Raw genomic sequence first — 8,053 nt, 5'->3', positions numbered from 1 at the left:
TGTGGAAGTTAGGTAATTGTGTTGTTGCTTCTGTTTGTTTCTTATCTCTATCATATAAATTATTCCATACAGTCATAATATTATGTGAGTTAACATCACAGGGGCACATTTTAATACTTGAATGATAACTATGATTATATGCATATACCAAGTCTTGTAAAACATCAATATATTTATAAGTATTATTGTGTGTAAAATAACGCCACATCTTCATTTTGAGGGTTCTTTGAAATCTTTCAACAATACTTGCTTTAATATCGGGATTATTAGTAGTATAGTAATTTATATTTTTACTTTTTAAATAACTTTGCACATCTTTGGAAATAAATTCTGTACCCTTATCAGACTGAATATGTATGGGTGTTGCATTAGCTTCAATGAAAATACTTTCAAAACATTCTTTAATATTAAATGAATTTTTATTTTTCATAGCTCTTACAAATGCATATTTGCTAAATACATCAATTACACAAAGAATAAAGTTAAATCCATCATTGTACTTAGAATATGTTCTCAAATCACTTAAATCCGCTTGCCAAAGAATATTGAAATTTGACAGTATGTATTTGTTACGGGAAAACCTTCTTGTTACAGGTTTATGTAATGTGTATGTTTCTTGTGAGCGTAGCCAATCTTTTACATCTTCTCTTTTCATTTTACCTTTCATAGCTTTGGCTAATTTATTAATACTACCGAATGCAGCAGGATGAGAAGGGTTATAATAAATACTATTTATTTCTAATAAGGGCTCCATTTCTCCCAGACTAATTTTTTCTTGGGTTTTACTTTTTCTCTTTCAGTACTAGTTGGTGTTGAATTCGGATCTTTTCGAGGTGTAAAGTTCTTATGCTCATCTAATATTAGCTGAGTTATAAAGCCAGTTCTTTTAGTATTACCAAGGTAGGTAACTGGTGTATTGATATCTTTCAATAAAGTTGCAAATTGTTGCCATCCTACTGGATCAATTTTTCTACTTGGTCTAATAAAATCACTCACCAAGTCTATGATGTTACTTCCAGGAATTTTAACTTTGTCTATGAATACAGTACCCTCGCCATCCCAATTAATTTTATCCTTGTGATCAGACAAGAGACCTAGCAACAGCTCACCTTTCTTTAAATATGTTTTAGGTATCACTCTCAATATTTGTTTCGGTGTATACGTTGGTGAGTTAACCTTTTCGTGTTCATTTATATCAACTGTTGTTCGCTTTGGAGTCTGTTCAGCAACTATATTAGTCTTAGCTTCTTCCTGTAGTTTTATATCACTAAAATCTTTCTTTAAATTAAATTTATTATTCGTATCTAATTCCAGTTTATTATTATCAATTTTCATTTTGATATTATCTGTATCACCAGTATTAACATCAGAAAAATAAGTAACAATAGGTAACTCATAAGGTTTTCGGTCTTCTTGAGTATGGTGTAGGTACCTTTGTAAAATTTGTAAATAGAGAATACACTTTTCTCTATCTTCAATATTACTTTTTAATATATTTTGCATTTCGGCATCCAGTCTAGACATGGGACTGTCTAACATTGTTTGTTGATTAATTTTTTCTATTATACCTGGATCTATAAGTAACATTTTCTTAGCGTGTTCCATGTTCATGTTAGGGTATTTACTAGTGCACTCAGAACTGAACCTAATATTATTGGTAAAAATGATCCTCCTTTTTGAATTATAATATTTTTACGGACTTTGTTTGTAGTTTTACGCACCAGTTGTCGAAGTAAGTGTTTGTATTTCTTTAATTTATTCTTCTCATTTTCTGGGAGTTGTACTTTACCTTGTAAAACGTTATAGATACATTCACAAATACAATTTATCTCTTGTTCCTTGCAGGATTTTAAGAGTGCTTTTTGGTATTTTGGTTTAAGAATATGAAGAGCTTCTAAAAACTTTTTATGTGTCTTCAAGGTTCGAGACATTATTAATAAATGACGGAAATTTCTTGTTGCTTTGCATATTTAAACCCCTTTGTAGGTAAGTATACAGTACAGTAACAGTCAGAAGGGAATATTTTTGTTTTTAATCTACATATATCACTAGTATTTTGTTTTAAATCTATCATTAAATATCCATGAGGTTCTTTCGTTGCATCTTTATAAGAATCTTCCATGAATTTAGTATTTTCAGGTGATACTTGTCTCGCTAAGTGTCGAATCTGTGTTTTATCACGTGGATTTTTAAAATATATTATATAACTCGAGTTTAAGGAAATGTCCCTCTGACCTCTACCTTGATGAAACAAATTTTGAGTTATATAAAACACACTCAAATTTCTATGATGACTTCCTTTTGTAAAAATGTCAACGATGCGGCCATCCGATTCTCTCATAAGATCATCGATGATAACAAGCTGGGGACCTTTCCCATCAAACATACTAAGATCTGGCATACCTTGATGGTAATTAACAAGTTTCAAGTTGTATAAAGGTTGCATTTCATCAAAACACCATGTAACTTGATCGAAACTTGTACTACAAATATCTTTTACATATTTCAAGAAGTTTGTAACGAATTGTGACTTTCCACATCCACTTGGACCAGCAACTATTGCAGTAAAGGGATGAATGAAATGAAACATTTTTAAAACAAGTTGACTGCACAACGTATTATTTAACAATGAACATAATTTAATGAACAATACACATTTATAATAATCAAGTATAATTTGTCTTAAAACTAGAACACATACATGAAATGGTTTACAGGAACAAACATTGAAATACATTACCAAACTAACAATTATAAACTAGACATACACATTTATAAACACAATTAAGATAATATATAGTTCAAAGAATTACATTAAACATATTTGCAAGTAAACCAATATTTCACCGTTGTTATCTAAGTTTGTAATGACCCCAAGCTAATGTGTCAATACCATTAGGCAAAATATGGCAAAATTTCTGGGGCAAGTACCTAAAAGATGTATAGTTGGATTTGTAAACAACACAGCATTCAATGGAAGTCTTACTAAAAATCCATTCAATTTTGAAAACTATGCTATGAACACATTTTGTTTATATATTGATGGCCAACAAATACCTTCAAAAGCATTGCAACCATCATTCGAGAATGATATTTTTACTGCAGCCTATCACACTTTATTTTCGGGGACTGGTATACATTTTCTAAATGAAGGTAATGGAATATCTAGGGAGCAATATGCAAAAGGTTACTGCCTATTAGCGTTTGACCTAACTCCTGATTTGTCATCAAATTCCATGACTCATTGGAATCTTATAAAGCATGGCAGTGTAAGGGTAGAAGTTCGGTTTGAATCAACTCTAACCGAAACTATTAATTGTATAGTGTATGCAGAGTTTGATAACGTTATTGAAATTGATAAGAACCGAAATGTAACCGTCGACTACAGTAGTTAAGATAAATTTATATACTTAGATGTAAGTAAAAGCCTAATAAATGTAATATATTATACCTATTTGAAGTCTTTCATTCGAGTTAAACCATATTGCATCCCTTTAAATATAAGGTTTGGATAATTTTGCTCTGCATTTGTAAATAGTGTATTGTACCTATCAGAGGTATCGATAAGTAGGCATGCACAATGGATACAATCGAGATTCAGAAGCATTTAAATAAAATTCATTGTAGCTTGAAAAACAATGTCTATGCGGCAAACCGATTACCGCTATACGTTAAGACTCCAATGTACTTGATAAGTAATTTGGACCCTGACAGTGAACCAGGCTCTCACTGGGTAGGCATGTACATAGACAGAAATGGCATCGGTGGGTATTTTGATTCATATGGCCGACCACCAACAGGCCATCACAAAGCCTTTTTCAGAAGGAACGCAAAGCATTGGGATTTTAATAGATATAGAATACAACTTGATTGGTCTTCAGTTTGTGGAGAATATAGTCTTACATACTTGCATTACATGTATTATGGAAATACACTCAGAGATTTTTTAAGCCTGTTTTGTGAGGATAAATTGATAAACGATATTGTAGTATCGCAATTGTTCAAAAGGTTGTTTTGGAAATAATAAACAATGTCAATACGAAGTTTTTTTTATTGCATTACCATGCGCATACCCCCATCATTAACGACACAGTGATAATGACCCTATTATGTTGTGAGGACAGCGAGTGGTGATTAGATAAGTAAGGTCCGTATTGTTATATGGACATAGCGAGCTTAATGAGATAAGGAGGTGATTAGATAATGAATTAGAGGTCGTTATTCATAAAAGCTAACTTCGTAAGCAAAGGAGATAGCGTAAAATAAATGCGTGCAATCGATCGGGCGTGGTCGGAAACCCCCATTTTGACACCAAACTTTTTTTTTTTTTTTTTTTTTTTTTTTTTTTTAGCCGGGCTCGCCCCTCGATCGTGGCAAACAGGGCAGCGGGGGGACGGGGAAGCGAGGGGGAAAAGTCGGTGCCCCACAACCGGTGAATAGAGAGGGGAGGGGGGAAAATCGGTGCCCCAGAACCGGTGAATCCCTACTACTGAAGCATCACATCAAAGCCTCAATCGTTAGGAGTGGCAATGCAAGGAGTTGGTTACAGATCGCGGCAGAGACTGCTTATCATCAGAAGAATTGCAAGTTTGTTGGCTAATTTAAATGTTAATTTAAAAAATCCAATTTTAAAAAATAATCGTAACTTTGGTCGAGTTACCTTCGTTTTGTTTTTAAGAGCAACTTTTTAATTTATAAACATTACTTTTGATTAGGTTTCTGTTCTAGGTGTTTTTTAGGGTTCCGTACCCACAGGTTAAAATCGGAACCCTATTACTAAGTTTTCGCTGTCTATCCGTCTGTCCGTCTGTCACAGGGCTATATCTCCGGAACCGCAATAGACAGACACATGAAATTTTTAACAAGGGATGCATAACGGTGGCTGCTACACCAAAAAATACTAAAAATAAAATAAAGTTGAATATAAAAGGGAGTCTTCATACAACCGGACTTTTTCGGCATTTTTCGATGTAACTGTTAAACCGTACTAGGAAGACAGTTGAAATTTTTACAATCCGTTTACTACTATAATTAGTATTATAATAAATACAAACAAGAACCATAAAACATATTTTAATATAGTTATTTTATTATACGTTGTTCACGTATCATTCATCATCACCCCAACGCCATCTATTGCTGTGTCGTATAACTAAGTATTGTTGAAAATAATAAAATGAATAAAAATAAGTAAAGTACGGAAGCCTCCATGTGCGAGTTTGACTCGTACTTGGCGAATTCTTTTTACTCGTCTACCACACACATCATTCTAGTGTAGGTTTATCAGTGAAAAACATCACCATTTTTCATTTTTTGTACAGTTTATTTTCAAGTTTGCAGACTGGGACCCGAGAGCTGCCATACATTTCGCTCAAAGAATTGGTATAGCAATTCAGAGAGGAAATGCTGCCAGCGTCTTGGGAACCTTGCCCAAAGACAGTGATGGTGACAATTTTTTATGGTAGTGTTTTTGTTATTATATTATTGTTTTTCATTTTTGTATTTATGTAAATTTTGTAAATAAGTTATTTTATATTTATAGTTTAATTCATTATTTTTAATCAATGTGACTATTTGAACAGGTACTGGACTAATAAATTATATTTATTCGTACATTTATTCAATTGGTTAGGTTAGGTTAGGTTAGGTTTTTTTTTTTTTTTTTTTTCAAATTGATTTCGAACGGGCTGATGGCGATCGACGTCATTTTTTGATGTTAAGAGCTTAGTTTCTAAAATCGATCGGTAGAGCCGTTTAAAAGTTATTAAAAAAAAAACATTTCAAAAAATTTTTTTTTGTAGTTTTTTTGAGATTTCTCAAAATCTACCGGTTCGAATCGGATAATAATAAATTGTTTGTCCAGTACCCGTATTAATAATTATAAATTATTCGTACGGTAACCGTATTAATAATTATAAATTGTTCGTACAGTTCGTACCTGTATTAATAGACTCAGCCATTTTTAATTTTCTGTAAATTTAATTATAATTGTAAATATTTTTCAGTTACTAAGGATTAGATGACAAAAGTTTGCAGCCAGAGTTTGTAGACGTTTTCAATTTTTAACGCATGTCAAATCATATGTTTTGTATTTTATCATCTACCATATACTCACCTATATCAAATATAGTATGAGTACCTACAGAAAGAATAATTTTCACTTTTTGTTCACTTCAGCTCATTTCCATTTTGTGGACATTAAAATCTACGTCAAATCCGGGACCACCCAAATACATCCCGTTAGGCGTGACGTCACGACTCACGCTTATCACTGATAAGCTGTAATCCCCACCATTATCCCACTCGTCCGTCAGTTTGTTTTGCGCGCACGAGTTTACCTCACACGTTGTTGTTAGGTACATGATGGATGTATTTTAGTTTACTAGTTAAACTGTTTAGAGAGAGTTTACCTCATCGTCAACTGATTTAGTCCCACTGCTAAGCACGGGTCTCCAATACAGTGAGATATTAGTATATAAGAGATATTAGTAGAGCGTATCAGTAGACTTCACGCACGTTTGAGATTTTTTTAAAGAATTTTTAGGTGTCTAGATTAGATGTTTACATCCACCATTATAGAAAGTGTTTATTAATGCCTAATTTACCTTTTACTCTATTATAGCAATTTCTGTGGTAACCACGTCCATTGTGAAGAGGAGTTCTACCTGAAGCTGATCGCTCATGTGTTGCTTGTCCCGGGGACATACTAAGACGGTCGCCTTTTAAGTTGGTCTGCCGGCATCCACAGCATTCGTACCAAACCGATTCTACCACGTTTCAAACTATACTTTTGAAATAATTGTTTTTAACCAGATAAACAGAAGCAATAAACATACCTACATCGGAACACTGATGTAAATAAACCATTTCACAGTCCGAGGCCCTTAATCGAAATCTGTCAAATAAACCCAGCATATAAACGAGCCCTACAGCGGACAAAGGGCGTCTTGCCTTTGTGGATCTAATAAACATCCCTTCAGTGGACATTTGCGAAACAATTCCGGAGGCTTTGATTCGATCCCGAACTCTTTTGATATGGCGGAATGTTCGCCATTCCAACTTAGTTGTATTCAATAAAAGAAACATTAACGTATGTTAATGTAACCTATAGCCAATCTATCTTTTTGGCTACCAAAGATCGAAAATTGATCATTTAGTTTCGGAAGACATTCTCAAACATTGATTTAATATAACAGGTGTGGAACCCAATACTTGGGAGACAGATTATCTTTGTTGTCAACGTAGTGTTGGCAGAAATTGACGAATTTCCATTTTTAGCACTAAAATTGGATCGATTCATTATAAATAATGGGCGTAGAACACCATCGATGGGGGTTCATGGGAGATAGCTCATCGTTTTTTTTTTATTTTTTTATAATATAGGAGTAGCAGACAAGCATACAGTCCACCTGATGGTAAGTGGTTACTGCCGCCCATGAACATCTGTAATCAACCCCAGATAGGATTAGATATTCCCACCTGAGGTCGGCCACAAATGCGCTGCAACTCCTGAAGACTAAGCTGGAACGTCTCGGAAAAGTATGTCTCCCTTACCACACCCTTCAAACCAGAACACAGCAGCGCTTAACACTGTTGTCATTAGGTAGAAATAGGTGTGGCGGTGGTGCCGCCGGAGTCGAGCCACAAAGGGTTCTACCACCTTCACCGTTGTTGTAAGACTGTTGGATTTGTGTTTTAGTCACATCTTTGGTAGGGAAAGAAATGTATAGAGTAATCATCAATACCGGGTATTAATCAATCAGACTCTTCCTATTCTATCTCTTTTAAAACACCAACTATTCGCAACATATTTTGCATTGGAGAAATCATTTCCATACACACTCGTTTTATTCCAAAATATTCGAAATTCTGATGTTTCGTTTAAGTTGCATTATTATCTATTGATTTCATTCGGAAACTATATAAATTTCGTGTTCACATGAAATGTATTTACTTTTTACTTTATCTATGCTTAGATCAAAATGTAACCACAACAACACCGAATTTCGCTTCATTAAACACGAAATATCTGCTTATTGCCCGTTTTAGCAAC

This window comes from Epargyreus clarus, unplaced genomic scaffold (genome assembly GCF_041222505.1).
Source record: "Epargyreus clarus isolate Ecla_fem2 unplaced genomic scaffold, WU_Ecla_fem_2.2 ptg000024l, whole genome shotgun sequence".
In the NCBI taxonomy this organism is placed as follows: Eukaryota; Metazoa; Arthropoda; class Insecta; order Lepidoptera; family Hesperiidae; genus Epargyreus; species Epargyreus clarus.
This window is presented reverse-complemented; position numbering follows the sequence as displayed.